The sequence below is a fragment of the Lynx canadensis genome, chromosome X, assembly GCF_007474595.2.
Source record: "Lynx canadensis isolate LIC74 chromosome X, mLynCan4.pri.v2, whole genome shotgun sequence".
NCBI classification, from domain to species: domain Eukaryota; kingdom Metazoa; phylum Chordata; class Mammalia; order Carnivora; family Felidae; genus Lynx; species Lynx canadensis.
Genome location: NC_044321.2, coordinates 47,688,179 through 47,693,882, shown reverse-complemented (window position 1 = coordinate 47,693,882; position 5,704 = coordinate 47,688,179).

The following is a 5,704-nucleotide window of genomic DNA, read 5'->3' as shown; positions in this document are numbered from 1 at the left end:
ACAGAACTAATTTACTTTCTCTGAGATTTTACAGACCACTGGCCTTGAGGAGAGACAAACCAAAACTTCCCAGGCCACAGAGGCCAGCAAGTCTGTTTGGAGCTGCCTCGGCTTTCTGATTAGCCTAGCAATTTTTTTAGCAAAATGTTTTTCTTTATGATTTTACTGATACCTTTGTGTATCTCTAGAACTTGCCATCTTTTGCAGAACAGAGTACTCCTATACATCATGAAACAAGAATTGAACCCCCTTTCACACCCCTGAGCACTGAGATAACGTTGGTAGCTGGCATCATCAAGTATGCACATAATCAAGAAATATTGCAGGCCACTGAACTCCCTTTGATGATTAATTACCCTAAACCCCTTGCAAAGCCCTTGGGTCAGGCAGAAACCTCGGGGTTGGCTTTTGGACAAGAGTTTGGCTTCTTTCCAGGTTGCTGGCCCCTTGAATAAAGCTCTAACTCCTTTCCAGTCAAAACTGGTCTCTTGAGTAATTATCTTTCAGGTAACAGGCAGCCAAACTTGTGTTTGGTAACACATCCTTGGTAATGCAGAGTAGAGCCAGGTTACACTTGGTAACACAGAGTATAGCCAGGTTACTTTGATGATTGTCTCTTAGATTGTTGATTGCTGTTCCTCACTTTAGATTCCTACAAAGGCTATAGTCTTGACCATGAATAACAGCCCCATTAACTGGGGCCCTGACTGGGACCTACTTCCAGTAATCCTAAACTATAATTTTGGCAGTCATCTAACTCCAAGTACTGCTTAGAAGCTATTTATCACCCATTCAGACCTTCGGACAATGATAATTGTTGGAGTAATTGCATTCTTATTGGACTTGGTGATTTGGAATTTTGGTTTCTTCCTGTTGGTGGTCAGCACTTGTCCTCCAGTCTTTGTAACTTTCTAGTCCCAGTAAACTTTAGTTCATTGTCTCTCCCAGCATACCTTTCAGGAACTTCCAGCATATCTCATAGCTAGGTTGTAACAATTTTACTATTACAATATTCTGTTATTATAATTTTACTATAACAAGTAGAATATAACATTTCTACTATAACAATTCTATAAATCACTATTAGTTTTATCTCATAAAGAAAAGTTGACAATATACTATTGTTTGCAACAAAAAGCATTCTTGAAATAGCTTTTCTTGTTTTCAGCTACCTTGGAGTGAAATTTCATAAGCCAACTTCATAATGCCTCTACACAGCACAAAAAGTTAAAATTTTAACTATCCAGATGCCCCTTCTTTTTAATATATTTCAATAACTTGGTATAGTTTTCATTTATCATTTATTTATTCAACAAAATTTAGTGAACACTTACGATGTGTTATAGCTATGCTAGCTATTGATAATAAGAAAATAATTCTGAAGAATATTTTCATAATAGTATTTTAGAATACCAGCTTCAGATGTTAATTGGTGTTCAAGGAATTCTGCTCTTGAATAGACTTGCCTCTTGAAACTTCTCAATATAAGTTACCAAATAAAAGGCTTTGAAAACTCCAGAAGTAAAAAAAAAAAAAAAAAAAAAAAAAAAAAAAAAAAAAAAAAAAACAAAAAGACTATTTAAACAGTAGAAAGAAAATATTTTCTTGATTAGCATCCTCTCCCAAAGATCTCCTTCCCTCCACCAGTTTTTCCTTAATAGTTGAGAAGCACTAGGAGCAAATTAGTAGCAAATTTGATGCCTTATTATTGTCAGAATGAGCAGCTTAGTGTCAAATATATTATTAAGGCTCTTGTATTTTGCAGATAATCTCCGTCATGACATATACTCAGTGCATGGAAGCTAGAATAAGATACCTTCAGAACCTGAAGAAAATGTATTGGACAAGATCAGAAAAGCAGAATTTTAAATCTGACCAAAGCATATTAAAGATGTAGTTGTAAAACAGTTAATACTGGGGACTTAATCTAAGTGGTTGGACAGTCTCCCTGGATACCATCCTATCTGGAAAGAGGTGTGAACACATATGTGTGAATACATACATGGATTTCTGGGAAAAACTATAATGTGATATGAAAATATCTGTGATTACCACTGCTGACAAAGTCACAGGTAATGTTAGTGTTTCTGTGGTTTGTTGCTTTCATTTGTAGTTAATTGAAATAAAGGCTACCTTTCACTTGCAGTTTAGAAGAAATAATATATACCCTTTTCTTCAAACAAGCAAGGACTCCAGGTTAAGCAACCTTGAAATAGGTGTTATACCTGGTTCTATGGTTCAAATTTAAGGAGTGCCAGAACTTTGAGGTTAGGGACTGACAATTGCTTTCTTTATGAATTCCACCATGATGAATTAGAGGCAAAATACAGCCTAACATAACAGTTGAAATTATCAGGGTCCACCATAGCTAAAATAGTTTTATCACTAATCACCACTAGTCACTCTCTACTTCACTATCTTGTTTTATTTTCCTCACTCTTTTTTGTTTTGTTTTGTTTTAGACTTTTCATTCAAACGCTAGTTAACACATATGTTAAAATTGGTTTCAGGTAAATTTAGTGATTCATCACTTACATGTAACACCCAATGCTCATGACAAGTGCCTTCCTTAATACCTGTCACCCACCTATTTCCCTCTATCACCATTCAACTTGTTCTCTATTTTTAAGTGTCTCTTATGGTTTCCTTCCCTCTCTCTTTTTTTGCCTTCCCAGAAGTTCGTCTGTTTTTCTTTGTTAAATTCCACATATGAGTAAAATCATATGGTATTTCTCTTTCTCTGACTAAATTATTTTGCTTAGCAGAATACACACTAGCTCCATCCATGTCATTGCAAATGGCAAGATTTCATTCCTTTTGATGGCTGAGTAATATTCCATCGTGTGTGGGTATGTATGTGTATACATACATGTACACACATACATCTGTAAATACATGTATGCACACATACATGTGTATACATACATACATACACACCATCTTTTTGTACTTATTGAGGGCTGATTTGTATGATTCCACTGCTTTAGGATGAAATTTTCTGAATATATCTGTTAAGACCATCCAGTCCTGTCTGTCATTCAGAGCCATGGTTTTCTTGTTGATTTTCTTCTTAGATGATCTGTCCATTGCTATAAGTGGGGTGTTAAACTGCCCTACTATTATCTTATTACTATCAATGACTCTTTATGTTTGTGATTGATTTATATATTTGGGTGTTCCATGTTGGGGGCATAAGTTGTTTATAATCATTAGATCTTCTCGGTAGATAGACCCCTTCAGTATGTATAATGCCTTTCATCTTTTGTTACAATCTTAATTTTAAAATCTACTTTTTCTGATATAAGTATGTCTACTCCAGTTTTATTTTGACAACCATTAGCATGATAGATGGTACTCCATCCCCTTACTTTCAATCTGCAGGTTTAGGTCTAAAATTAGTCTCTTGTAAGCAGCATATAGATGGGTCTTATTTTCTTGCACATTATGATACCCTCTGTCTTTTGATTGGAGCATTGAGTACATTGACATTTAGAGTGAGTACTGAAAGATATGAATTTAGTGTCATGTGTTGCCTGTAGAGTTGGTGTTTCTGGTAATGTTCTCTGGTCCTTTCTAGTCTTTGTTGTTTTGGGTCTGTTTTGTTTTGTTTTGTTTTCTTCAAAGCGTCCCCCTTAAAATTTCTTGCAGGACTGGTTTAGTGGTCACGAACTCCTTTAGTTTTTGTTTGGGAAACTCTTTATCTCTCCTTCTATTTTGAATGACAGCCTTGCTACATAAGTAATTCTTGGCTACATAATTTCCTGATTCAGCACGTTGAATATGTCCTGCCCCTCCTTTCTGGCCTGACACGTTTCTGTGGACAGATCTGCTGTGAACCTGATCTGTCTTCCCTTATAGGTTAAGGATTTTTTTTCCTTGCTGCTTTCATAATTCTTTCCTTGTCTGTATATTTTGTGAATTTGACTATGACATTCCTTGGTGATGGTCGGGTTTTGTTGAATCTAATGGGAGTTCTCTGTGCTTCTTGGATTTTGATGACTGTGCCTTTCCCCAGATTAGGAATGTTTTTTGCTACAATTTGCTCACATAAACTTCTATAGCTTTTTCTCTCTCTTCATCTTCTGGGATTCCTATGATTTGGATGTGATTCCTTTTTAATAAGTCACTGAATTTTCTAAGTCTTGTATAGTGAGCTTTTGCCTTTGGTTTCCCTCTTTTTTTCTGCTTCATCATTCTCCATAATTTTATTGTCTATATCACTGATTCGCTGCTCTGCTTTCTTCATCTTGCTGTTGAAATATTCATTTGAGGGGCGCCTGGGTGGCTTGGTCGGTTAAGCGTCCGACTTCAGCTCAGGTCATGATCTCACGGTCTGTGAGTTCGAGCCCCGTGTCGGGCTCTGTGCTGACAGCTCAGAGCCTGGAGCCTGTTTCATATTCTGTGTCTCCCTCTCTCTCTGCTCCTCCCCTGTTCATGCTCTGTCTCTCTCTCTGTCTCAAAAATAAATAAAAATGTTAAAAAAAATTAAAAAAGAAATATTCATTTGAGATTGTATCTCAGTTGTAGCATTTTTACTTTCATTCTTACTAGATTTTACTTCTTTTATCGCCTCAGAAAGGGATTCTTTGCTTTTTTCAACCCCAGCTAGTATTCTTTTTATCATGATTCTAAATTCTACTACAGACATCTTGCCTATATCTGTGTAGCTTAAGCCCCTGGCTGTCATTTCTTCCTGTTCTTTCTTTTGGAGTGAATTCCTTCATTTTGTCATTTTGAAGAAGAAAAATATTTAAATAAAAAATAAATATTAAAAAATTAAAAACAAAGCAAAAAATAAAACAAATAAAGCTAGATTCTATGTGTGTTTTGGTCTGGTTGTTGAAAGAAACTTGATAGAATAGAGAAAAAAAGGGAAAGAAAGGAGAAAAAAGTAAGAAAAAATTTTAAATTAAAAAGAATATATAATAAAAATTAAATGAAATAAAGGCAGTGAAATAGAATGAAAAAATAAATTAAAAATAAATTAAAAGAAGAAGAGAAAAATAGCTTTTTCTCTTTGTTTATCCAAGAAAGGAAGAAAAGAAAGAAAAACAATCTAAGCAAAAACATAAGCAAAGAAAACATATAACTGAACCAGCAAACAGAATGAAACCCAAATGAAGTTACATCCAGTTTCCCCTAAAACTGAATCTATGAAGCCCTCTATAGTCCATACACTAAGCAGGTGGAGTAACTTGTGTTGGTCTTAAACAGGCAGAGTGACTTGTGCTGGTCTTCTAGGGGATGTGCTTGGAGGGCGCAGTGGGTGGGGCTTGTTGTAACAGCTCCATTCTCCACTAGGTGGCACTGCTTAGCTTACTGAGGTGGACCAGTGTGTCATGCATGTGTTCGCACATGCATGTGTGTAGGAGAGGTAGAAATGGCTTCACCCAGCTCGGTAGTCTCTGGCACAGGAAGTTCCCCCTCTCACCAACCCACAATAAAGCACCCCTTTGTCTCAGGCATCTGTCCAGTCCCCACCTCTACTCTGTCCATGTCCAAGCTGTCCTCATATCAGTCTGCACCTCCCTCCAGAGTTTTATTTCAGATGGGGTTGTTTCAAAACCCCACACTTCAGAGATCCCCATGGTTTCGATCCACTCCAACTCTCTAGGAGAGGGTATTGCTGAGCAATGGCTGGGTGCCAGCTTATGCCAGAAAACGTTCATGAGATTACACAGCAGCATAGGTTCAGAGATTATGG